Genomic DNA, 13,298 nt, shown 5'->3' with positions numbered 1-13,298 from the left:
AGCATATATGTACCATTCAACCATATAGATTCATAACCATTTCATAGAACAATTCATAAACTTAACCATGCTTCTTTGTTTAAATATATGTCATGCTTCATTTCCATACACATTTCACAGAGACAGAGTTTTTCATATTCAGAAAATTTAGTACGATACAAACATACCTGCATAGGTTATACAATAAATATACTCAATCTCAAATTTCGTACGCTATAATTAGAGGGGTCAGAAATGATACAGATGCTCATAATGAAGCACAATACCGATGTCCCAGATGTGGTGTTACATGTAATTCAATATTGATGCTTTTGTCTCAGACAGGGTTTTACACGAAATCAGATACGACGCCGATGTCCCAGACATGATCTTAGACGTAAATCTCAATCGAGGCCTGTGTCCCAGACACGGTCTTACACGATGTCACAGACATATGTCAACTTTGCTTAGGAACATATAGAGTTTTTCAGATATTAACATATTATCATACTTTACTCCAAAGATATACATCAGACACTCAAGGCCATCCAATACAGATTATAGTTTATATGTGCAGAATTTATTTCAATTAACACGTAATTGTAATTTGACTTACCTCGGATGGATTTAGGATAAAACGAGTCGTCTATTCAACTATTTTGGACTTCCCCCGATCTAAGTCCGATTCTCTTTGTTCTTGATCTAATACAATACAAATTCAATCATTCAATCATTCATTTCATTCAATTTAATCCATATACACATATTTAGGGCATTTTGCATTTGAGCCCTTCCATTTTCATACTTTGACAATTTAGTCCATTTTTCACAAAATCACAAATATGCAAAATTCACCAAGACTATAGCTTGACCAAATATACATAGCTTCCATACAAGTCCAAATAACATAATTAATTCATAATTTAGTCCTTCAAAACCCTATTTTCAAAAATTAGTCCAAATGACTCAATTACATCAAAATTCAAAGACAAAACTTATAACCCATCTACCAAGCCTTCATAATTCATCCAAATACATTTCAAAACTCATGATATCAACAATGGCATCTCATGAAATCTTTAACAGAAATAGAAATTCAAACATGGGCTTTGAAGAACACGAAGCAGCGATCACAGAAACGTAAAAATTACTAAACCAGGTCAAAATGGACTTACAATTGCTTCCTCAAAGTGTCGAATTATTTTGAGCATTCAAACCCTATTTCCATGATAATATTCGGCCAAAAATGATGAACATGCAAAACCATTTCATGGTTTATTTCATTATAATTACATTTATTAAACCATTTACTAAAATACCCTTGCATTTTGATCGCGTGATTTGTAACAAGTAATAAATATTTATAATGAAGATCAAACCTAGACTAACTATTATCACGACGAAAAGGCAAGCACACCTATCGAACAATAGTATAGTAATGGCAAGACTGGGATATCGTACCCAAGGGAACCAAAAGTACTAGTAATAACTATCTTTTTTATTATCTAGCCTAAGAATAAAAGGGTTTGTTTATTAAACTAATTATCTAAACTAATTAACTAATTTAATTAAAGCAAAGAGAAAATTTGGAAAAAGACTTGAAGAAAAGCAATTGATAAAGACGACACTCAATGAGGAATCTACCTAGATTTCACTTGTTATCTGACTTTGAACCAGACGGTTTATTCACTTGACTTGATCCGTGAGATTTCCTAACCTATGTTATTATCCCTTTCGATACTAATAACGTTTAACCATCAGTTGAATTAATCGAAATTTCTTTCTTAATTAAAACCTCTAGGGAATTAGTAAATCACTCTATGGACTCTCATATTAGGTTTCACCCTAATCCGGTAAAATCTGGTAACCCTATTTCTAGGCATTCGATCAACTCCGCTTAATTATGCCAAATCTACTCTTAGGCAGGGTTTATTCCTCCTCTGCATAAGCACATCAAATCATGAATTAATACCCGGAATATTAACTCAAGCGTTAAAAACACATAATTAAGAATAAATTAAGTTTTTATCATACAGTTCAAATAATAATAACAAGATCCATCATAGGTTTTATCCCTTTTAGGTATCTAAGGGGTTTAGTTCATAATAAAATAAGAGTACATCTCAAAAGTATAAAAATAACAAAACATGAAGAAAACTCTAAAACCCTTGAAGGAATTCTGAGAGAGATCTTCAGTTTTGGAGTAGCTCCGGCTTTTGGGATGGATTGTTTGGCTTCCTTCAAGTAATTCCTGGCGTGTGGTTCTGTATTCCAGAAAAGTTCTAGAAGAGGCCCCCTTTTCTAGGTCATACTTAGGGTGTTTATATAGGTTTTGGATTGGCTTTCTTCCTCCCTAAGTACCCTTTTCCGTGTAAAATACAACTCTTTGAAAAAGGGAAACACCCGTGTGCCACGGCCATGTGACGCGTTTGCCAGGCCGCGTTCGATCCGTTAAATTACACACAGCCGTGTGGGTCAATGGCCAGGCTGTGTGAATTGTGAGAGCCTTGGTCGACACCCTCGAAGGACACGGGAGTCTAAGCAGCCCGTGTGGTAAGGCTTAGGCCGTGTGAACTTTTCGATTTGGTCTGTTTTGTCCATTTTTAACTCGTTTTTGGCTTCTTTTGACTCTTGGTGCTCTCTTGAGTACAAAACATGAAATAACCGTATTAAGAGCACCAAAATCCACAAATCTAATAGTAAACATCCATAAATATGCTAAGTATTTGGGGTAAAACTATGTATAATTTGGCGTTTATCAAATACCTCCATACTTAAGCATTTGCTTATCCTCAAGCAAAACTCTCATTTACTGCTAGAGTTCATTCCTCTTAATCAAATAAATATTACTGATAATGATACAAATTATTCCACAGAAAATCATACAGTGAGAATTCAACTATAGGGGCATTAAAAGCCTAAAACAATCTAAATCGAATATTTTGATAATAAAATCATAGTAATCTCCTTCCTCTAAGTAATTAACTTTAGTCCTAAATATACAAGAAATGACATCCTCACTAAAGATTCACTCAAATCACTCAAAGTGTTTAAGGTTCAAGATTAAGCACTCAATTGTCTAACATGAAAAGTTATTACCATAGGCTTGCATGAAAGTCAAATTTCCACCACGTGTAAATGATATGATACACTAATCAAAAGGTCTTTGCATGGTTTTAACGGGGTTTAAGTTACATGTATGGATACAAGCTGAAGAGACAAAGGTTAGAATTGAGATAATTTCAATATATTACCCCACTATAAAAAACTTAATTACTAATCCGCAAACAAATATCTAGAACTATTTTACATGAGTTCATGACAACTTTAGCTTGCTAAGAATTACAATAATAATACTGAGTTTTTTTTAAGAACAAATCAAGTCAATACAATATAGAAATCATACTTCATGATTCAGTAACAAAAAATGATGAACATAGTGAGGTAACAGTATTAAATTTAATCTCGATAAAAAAAAGTAAATTAAGTAAGAGGATTTCAACAATAATAGGTTAATAGGTTAATGATTAAGGTTAATCAATAAAAAAAATTAGTAGGCTCAAAGGGGGTTCACTAATGGTTTAATTATGTGCGAAAGCTTTTTATGGAGTAAATGGGTTAAATCCTAAGTGCCTTTATTATCTTAGTGTATCAAATCATACGTGTGATCTCGACATGTATAATCGAAGCAAGTTCTAGAATAACAGTTCAATGATGACACACTCAAACCATAAAAGAATTGAGCAAGAAAGAAAGCTATATGCTCAAAAGGCTAAAAAATCTCACCAAAAATTTGGGTTTTTTTTTTATGTTATTCTTGTATACTTAAGATTTCAAGATAATACCTCAATTTAGGAAAAATAGTCTAAAAAAAATTTTGTTTCTCAAAATATCAACTTATCATGCTCGATTCTTTAAGGTCCTATAATCAAATAATCATGCATAATTCCCTTGGTCTAATTCACGACATATCAACAATAATTATAGATCAATCAGAATTCATTCTATCAATATTATGAGAAAATCACTTAAGCACAAGACCAAATTCAAGGATTTGAGAATAATGCAAAAAGTTAGGTTTCATGTTCACCCCCCCACACTTAAGATATACATTGCCCTTAGTGTACAAAGATAGATTATTCAAAATAAAGAAAATCATAAGAGGAAATGAGGTGAAACTCCCTGTTATATGGATGCGGAGTTTGATTCTGAGGCTGGAGTGTTTGGGGAAAGTAGTAGCTACCATTGTTCTTGGCTAGATGAAGAAATTGGGTCATTGAACATGGCATTCATGAGGTAGTGTTTCCCATTTGTTTCCTCATTCCGTAAAATATTCCTAGCAGCTTTGCTTGGAAGTCTGTAGAATCATGAAGAGCTTATTAAGAGTTGGTGTGGAAGAAAGCGTAGTGGGATTACTTGTTAGAAATACCAAAAAATGAAAAAAAAGAGTAAAATTTACTAATATAGGTATGTCTTTGAAAATAAAATAATAAAATTGAAATGAAAATAAAAATAAAAATAAAAATAAGAATAAAAAGATAGAACGATTCAATGATCCTCGTCAGTGGGGCCCTTAGGTGGTGGCGCTGGGTTGGCGATGTGAAAGTGCTGGCACAGCTGCTGCATCATGGCCTGCATATCGTCCATCTGTCGGTCCCGTCACCGATCTCGCTCGTGAATCATCTCGAACTGTGTAGTGCAATACTGCTCGAAGTGGGCGAGTCAGTCAGAAAGGTGTGCCAATGAAGCAGCCGCATCAACCGGTCGTTCCCTAGGTGGCGCGGTGGAAGGCTCCTCATATTGTCGGGGAACATCATTAGGAATGTCCTCAAGATCCTCCTCGTCAATGGCATAAGAGAGACGGTACTGAGGAGGATCGGTCCCACGTCGGCGCTCGATCATTCTCATGTGTAACATAGTCGTGATGCCCTGTGGGGACATCTGACCTATCAATGTAAGCATTGATGACTGGGCCACGGTGTTGAGGAGGTCGAAGTGTTTGGCAAGACGCGTCACGTAGGGGCTGATAGAGATCACTCCTTTCTTATGCCGCTCGGTCTGATGACGAATGGCAAAAGCAATGAAGTATGCTAAGTCAGTGACGTGTGCATATGCCATGCACCATAAATAGTAGGCGTCGTAGGTGTTGACGACGCTGGTGCTCTCTCTCTTCCCGGTCAATGTGTGTGCTAATATGGCATGGAGATAGCGTAGGGAAGGAGCAAGAGCTGAGGCTTTCGAGCAGCTAGGGTCGTAGGTGGACGAGAGTGGTGCCAAAGCTTTCCAGCACAAGGAGGGACAAATATGGATATTTTGTGGCAGTGCATTCATGTATTCCTTCTCCATAAACTCGTCGGTGTAAAGTCCCAGAGCGACTCCAAACTCTAGGACACTCATTGCGCGAACTAGACCGCCTAATCGAAAGTGAATGGTGCCTGGGTCGTCATTGTTCGTCATCACCACCTGTAAATGAAAAGTAGAGCATAATTCTAAAGTTAGCTCTAAATAAGTGGGCTCGATAATAGCGAAGAACCGTTCTTATGGGTCTGTGGACAGGAGGGCGCGGATGGCATCAGCTAGCTGAACTTGCTCGACGGCAGCCCAGTCAATGCAGCAACCTGTAGTGAGGGGTCGTGCACGTAGTATCTGAAATAGCTCCTCCTGCAAAGCTTGCGAAAATTCAAGGAACGGGTGCTGAACTTCGGCTGTAGTACGTACCGAGGAAGAACCCAGTCCCCTACGTCTCTTTGAGGATGCGACCGTGGCCTTCTTGCCTCTCGATGACGACATAATGTTCCTGAAAATACATGCATTGATAGAATCCAAGATACATCAGTAGTTAAAAAAAAGGCCTAAAACTAGTATATGCTATTTAGTAGCTTAAACAATTCAAATATAGAAAATTCTAAAGCAAATTCCTAACTTGTCTAAAACATATTTGTAATAGTAACAATATCTATGTAAAGCATGTAGAATACTAATGTAGCAACACAAATTGGAAAAAGAAGGTTGACAAAGTGAACCAAAGGCTGCTGTAGGGCGGTGCACGGGCATGTTGGCGAGCATGGGCGTGTGACGCGGGGATATACCCGTGTGAAGGAAAAATAGAGGGTATAGAGAGGGGAAAGTGAGGATTAATGTAAGGAGAGTGGATTTGAGGGTAGTTTGGGGGTTGGAGAAGTGAGAATCTGGGGAATGGTGGCTTGAATAGGGATTAGGGAATGGGGAAGGGTAGATTTTGGCTAGGGTTTTGAAAAGGGGAAAAAGATGAACGGTGGTTTGCTTATATAGGAGAGGTTCACACGGCCTAAGGCTATGCCCATGTACTTTGAGGGTGAGCCCGTGTTTTTCGAATTTTGCGATTTAGGTCGTGCCCGGCTACTATCCCAACCCCGTGTTTCTTGAGTGCGTGTCGAACACGGCCATGTCGCACGATCGTGCCTAGCTTTATTCGCTTCTCCCACGCCCATGTGTTATGGTAGGACGCCCATGTATTGTTGTACATGGGTGAACGGCACGGGCGTGCCTCACACCTGTGTCGAAGAAATAAAATCGAGCCTTGTCCTTGACATGCCTATGGTTTTCCATTTCCTACGCCGTGGTATCCTATCAAGTTCACCCACGGCCATGTCGCACGGTCATGGGGATTTATTGCACTCCGTGTTTTAGGGAAATCATGTCCTGCTTCAACACAGCTGTATCACACGGCCGTGTCTCTTCCTCTGTTTGGCCACGACTTTAGGCACGCCCGTGTGCCTACCCGTGTGTGCTAAAAAACTTTGCAATTCAAAAATTAAGTAAATGATTCAAAGTGTTAGAAATTGAAAATAAAGAAATCAAAATATGTTAGTGCTCAGGTTGCCTCCCGAAAAGCACTTATTTATATTCTAAGCTCGACTTACCTCTCTATTGAATGATCATGGTGGTTTGAGGAGTTCATACTCCTTATTCCTGCTTTCAAACTTAAAATAAGGTTTTAATCGGGTGTTGTTTACCTTAAAAGTGCCGAACGTCGAATGACTCACCTCCACCGTACCAAATGGAAAAATACTGAGTACCATAAGAGGGATTTCCTCATTTGGTGTGGTAATGACAATGTGGGGATCTGCGGCATCTAGTAAGACTTTATTGCCAACCTTAAGTTGATTAGGAGAGGTATCGGGCTTGTTTTGGCGGAGTTTCGATTTATCATGTGTTCTCGGTTTGTGTGCTTGCCATTCATTAGCTCCTCTATTTGAAGCCTTCGTTCCCAATAGGTGTCTTTGTTCGCTACTTGATAATAGTGCACTGTCTCCGTTGTCTTGGTTCGAGGAGGTTCCTGTAAGGACGATTGAATATTAGTTTTATCATCGACAATTTTCGTAGCGTTATCTTGAGTCTTAGAAATTTTGACTGAATCGCGTGCTGAGAGTGTTACTGTATCGTCTCCTGCACGAAGTGTTAGCTCTCCTGTGCCTACATTAATAATGGTCCTGGCAGTTGCTAAAAAGAGTTGTCCTAAAATTAAAGGTACCTCGTTATCCTCATCTATATCTAAGACGACAAAGTCTACTGGGTAAATAAATTTATCAATTTTAACGAGAACATCTTCAATAATACCTTTAGGAAATCTAATTGTTTTGTCAGCCAATTGTATGCTTATCCTAGTTTGTTTGGGTTTACCGAGACCTAGTCGTTTAAACATTTTATACGGCATAACATTTATACTTGCCCCTAGATCAGCTAAAGCATTATTCACAGATAAACTACCAATTAAGCAAGGAATTGTAAAACTCCCTGGATCTTTCAATTTGTTAGGTAGCTTATTCTTTAGAATAGCTGAGCAGACTGCATTGAGTTCCACATGCTATGTAGTATCTAATTTTCTTTTATTGCTCAAAAGTTCCTTTAAGAATTTTGCTGAGTTGGGCATCTGCGACAGAACTTCAATAAAGGGTAAGTTAATATGTAATTTCTTTAAGAGTTTGACAAACTTACCGAATTGTTCTTCTGTTCTGTCTTTCGTCATCGCTTTAGGATATGGCACATGAGGTTCATAATACGTATTTACCTATTTAGGATCATTGTTGTTTACCTCTTCTCGACCTTTGTTCATCGCGTTGTCTTGTTGTAATTCTGGCTCTGGTGCAATGAACCCTTCCTTATTTTGAGTACTAATTGCATTGAGGTATTCCCTCGGATTAGGTTCAGTATTACTTGGTAAGCTACCTTGTGGTCGTTCGGAGATTAGTTTGGATAGCTAACCTATCTAAGTTTTGAGTCCTTTGATCGATGCTTGTTGATTCTTAAGTGCTGTCTCGGTATTTTGGAAATAGGTTTCTGACACCGAGATGAATTTAGAAAGCATCTCTTCAAGGTTTGGTTTCTTCTCTTGTTGAGAAAGTGGCTGTTGAAAACCTTGAGGATTTTGTGGCTTTTGATTCCTTTAACCACCCTAGGAGAAATTTGGGTGGTTCCTCCAACCTGCATTATAAGTATTACTGTATGGGTTATTTTGAGATCAGAAGTTATTGTTACCCATATAGTTGACATCTTCAGTTGTAGGATTGAAGGATTGGTATTCTGTATGCACACCTCCGCCACTTGAGTCACACCTCATTTCTAGATGTACCTGCGTAGAACCAAGTAAACCATCAATCTTTTTATTGAGAAGTTCTACCTGATTAGAGAGCATGGTGACTGAATCGATGTTATAAACGTCGGCTATTTTCGTTGGATTTGTCCTCATAACTTGCCACTGATAGTTATTCAGTGACATCTCCTCTATAAATTCATAGGAATCTTCCGGTGTTTTACTGTTGATGGTTCCACCATTGTGGATGTTTGTACTTGAAGCCAAAGCGGTAACCCATGGTGAGGGCACCTTCTCAGTAAGTCCTTGTATCCTCTCCCATGCATCGTAAAGTGTTCTAAATCCATCAGCACAAAAGAAGAGATACCATTACGTAATTTAGTCGTTTTAGCCGGCGAAAAATATTTTAGTAAAAATTTCTCGGTCATTTGTTCCCAAGTAGTGATAGACCCTCGTGGTAATGAGTTTAACCACTGTTTAGCTTTGTTTCTCAATGAAAAGGGAAACAACCGAAGACATATGACATCATTAGAAACGCCATTGATTTTAAATATATCGCAAAATTCCAGAAAGTTCGCTAAGTGAGCATTGGGATATTCATCCTGCAAACCATCAAACTGAACAAACTGCTATATCATCTGAATAGTGTTAGGTTTTAATTCAAAAGTATTTGCAGCTACAGCAGGTCTAACTATGCTAGATTTAGTTCCTGTTAAAGAAGGTTTAGCATAATCATACATAGTACGTGGAGCAGGATTTTGATTAGCCGCAATTGCAGGAGGTAGCTGATTGCCTTGGTTTTCAGCCATCTCGTCAGTTGGGGGTTAAGTATCTTCTTTTCGCTCGTTCTCTGTGTATCGTAAGCTGCGCCTTATTTCTCTTTGATTTCTATGATTGTGCGATCGATTTCTTCGTCAAAAAGTAATGTTCCTGACGGGTTTCTTCTAGTCATAAACTATAAAAAACCTGCCAAGAGAAAAGAAATAAGTAAATTAATAAAGAATAATAATAATAGACTAAAATTAAATTGCAAAAAAAATAAATGGCTAAAGTAATAAAAATTTAGCATTCCTAATATTTTGAATCCCTGGCAACAGCGCCAAAAACTTGATCGCGTGATTCGTAACAAGTAATAAATATTTATAATGAAGATCAAACTAGACTAACTATTATCACGACGAAAAGGCAAGCGCACCTATCGAACAATAGTATAGTAATGGCCAGACCGGGATATCGTACCCAAGGGAACCAAAAGTACTAGTAATAACTATCTTTTTAGTATCTAGCCTAAGAATAAATGGGTTTGTTTATTAAACTAATTATCTAAACTAATTAACTAATTTAATTAAAGCAAAGAGAAAATTTGGAAAAAAGACTTGAAGAAAAGCAATTGATAAAGACGACACCCAAGGAGGAATCCACCTAGATTTCACTTGTTATCTGACTCTGAACCAGACGATTTATTCACTTGACTTGATCCGTGAGATTCCCAAACCTATGTTATTATTCCTTTCGAGACTAATAACGTCTAACCCTCAGTTGAATTAATCAAAATTTATTTCTTAATTAAAACCCTAGGGAAGCAGTAAATCACTCTATGGACTCCCATATTAGGTTTCACCCTAATCCGGTAAAATCTCGTAACCCTATTTCTAGGCGTTAGAGCAACTCCGCTTAATTATGCCAAATCTACTCTTAGGCAGGGTCTATTCCTCCTCTGCATAAGCACATCAAATCATGGATTAATACCTGGAATATTAACTCAAGCATTAAGAACACATAATTAAGAACAAATCAAGTATTTATCATATAGTTCAGATAATAATAATAAGATTCATCGTAGGTTTTATCCCCCTTATGTATTTAAGAGGTTTAGTTCATAATAAAATAAGAGTACATCTCAAAAGTATAAAAATAATAAAACATGAAGAAAACTCTAAAACCCCTGAAGGAATTCAGAGAGAGATCTTTAGTCTTGGAGTAGCTCCGGCTTTTGGGATAGATCGTCTAGCTTCCTGCAAGTAATTCCTGGCGTGTGGTTCTATATTCTAGAAAAGTTCTGGAAGAGGGCCCTTTTTCTAGGTCATACTTAGGGTGTTTATATAGGTTTTGGATTGGCTTTCTTCCTCCCTAAGTACCCTTTTCTGTGTAAAATACAACTCTTTGAAAAAGGGACACGCCCGTGTGCCACGACCGTGTGACGCATTTGCCAGGCCGTGTTCGATCCGTTAAATTACACACGGCCGTGTGGGTCAATGGCTAGTCGTGAGAGCCTTGGTTGACACCCTTGAAGGACACGGGCGTGTGAGCAACCCGTGTGGCAAGGCTTAGGCCGTGTGAACTTCTTGATTTGGTCCGTTTTGTCCCTTTTTAGCTCGTTTTTGGCTCCTTTTGACTCTTGGTGCTCTTCTGAGTACAAAACATGAAATAACCGGATTAAGAGCACCAAAATCCACAAATCTAGTAGTAAACATCCATAAATATGCTAAGTATTTTGGGGTAAAACTATGTATAATTTGGCGTTTATCACATTTAAACATTAATAAACCATTTACTAATGTCCAACAAGGTCATTTAATACATTACATGGTCAATTAACCACATAAGGACCCATTAGTCCAAAGCCATTTCAAATACATACTTTAAACATGTAGCATGCTAATTTCACCTTTTATGCAATTAAATCCTTTTTGTATAATCGAGTATAAAAACAAAAAAATTAAATCACAGAAATTTCGCAGATGCAAATTCATTCATCATGGACATAGAAAATAATATTAAAATATTTTTCAGACTCAGATTTGTGGTCCCAAAACCACTATTCCGATTAGGGTCGAAACCGGACTGTTACAGAAGTACTATTGCTCGCCATGTTTCGGAGTTTATATCTGTTAAAGGCTCACAATCGAGGGGGCTCAATAGGTTTTTATTTCTTCACACCTCGCAAAAGTGTGAAATCTATTGTCTCTAATAAGTGTACCAACCTCCGCCTTAATCGGTGTAAATATATACGAGTTAAATACAAGCTTAATGGTGGTTTCAATTTCCCAACTCAGTGGTTGCTGCCAAATACTAATATATGTATGAGGAGGCGAGGCATAATAGCAAAGGATGGCTGAGGGCAGCATTACAGGCTTCGTCAGGGTGGCATGCTTGATTTAGAGGAGATATTGACTCTGAGGAATATCTTCTGATATTACCTATTGAGTTTGAGTTCTAGTGGATAGAGACAAGCTGGTGCGGATGCTAGGGCAAATACCATTAGCCTTGTTCCTGTATAGTTCACATGGCCGAACAAAGCAACTGATGAGTTGGCTCTTATACTGCAGGGGAAAAAAGATGAGCCTAAGAGATTTTTATTTACTTTTTGTAAACTAAAGCCCCATTCATGGTCTTTGCAACATCTACCAAACACCGAGTGTCATGCGAACCCCCTTATGCCAACTATTGGTGTTGACATACAAATTTTTGGTGGTGTAGGCACAACTCAAAGTACCGAAGTGTAACACCCCTAACCTGAATCTGTCGCCGAAATAGGGTTACAGAGTATTACTGGAGTTTACAGAACAATTACAGATAATTCATGTAATTTACTATTCATATCTGAAACTAATTATATCGTTCTTTGAATGGACTATCGAGGCCCAATTTAAGCATTAGAAACAAGTCGAGACTAAATTGGGATCTCAAAGAATTTTTCATAAAATTTCAAAATTTTTCGCATATACAGGGGTCACACGCTTGTGTAAGTAGGCCATGTGAGCCACAAGACCAAGTGACATGCCCATGTCTTAGGCGATGTGGGCCTTCAATGTGAGGCACACGGCCGTGTCTTAGCCCGTATCCTTACCCGTGTAACTCTTTGACTTGGGTCACATGGCCAGCCACACGTCCGTGTACTAGGCCGTGTGCTCAATTTAATTTTCAAAAATTAGGTGCAGGATTCACACGGCTAAGACACACGTCAGTGTTCTAGGCTATGTGTCACACACGACTGAGACACACGCCCGTATCTCTGCCCGTGTACCTAATTTTGATTATTCTGTTTCTCAATTTTAAGATGTAGGGGACACATGGCCAAACCACACGCTCATGTGTTAAGACACATGCCCGTGTTCTACCCGTGTGGACAAAATAAAGTCATTTCCTAGATTTATTTCTCACCCATATTTGCCAACAACCTACACCAATACTTGCAAACATATACGAACCAATTCAAGCAATATAACCAAGCCAAATCTAACATCTAACTTGATATATCATCACATGCATTCATGTTTATAATCTTACCTTTTTTAGACATTCATGTTTAACATAATTCAATCAAACCATACTAAACACATATGTAATTACCATGATATATCCTTATAAATATACCAAATCAAACCATCATTAGCCATTCCAATGACTAGATTACAAACTATCATTTATATGCCAACAATTTGCCAAGTTAACCTATACATGCCATTATACCAAAATAAGTTTACTATTTATACCAAAGCGAGCTAGTGGATAGTGTGATGATACTTCGACCGATCTCTAACCTTTACAAGCTTCCGAACACTATAAAATAGAGAAAAAAAAACCTAGTAAGCAATGAATGCTTAGTAAGTTCGTATAATAGGAATTAAACTTACCAATCATATTCAAATAAATAAGCATAACAATAACATGCTTCCCAACAAATTGGCAATTTGCCTAATCATATACACTCAATTAAGCAAGTTAGTCACATAATTCACATGTA

Source organism: Gossypium hirsutum, chromosome A09, assembly GCF_007990345.1.
Source record: "Gossypium hirsutum isolate 1008001.06 chromosome A09, Gossypium_hirsutum_v2.1, whole genome shotgun sequence".
In the NCBI taxonomy this organism is placed as follows: Eukaryota; Viridiplantae; Streptophyta; class Magnoliopsida; order Malvales; family Malvaceae; genus Gossypium; species Gossypium hirsutum.
The sequence above is the reverse complement of the archived record's forward strand: the minus strand, read 5'-3'. Positions refer to the sequence as shown.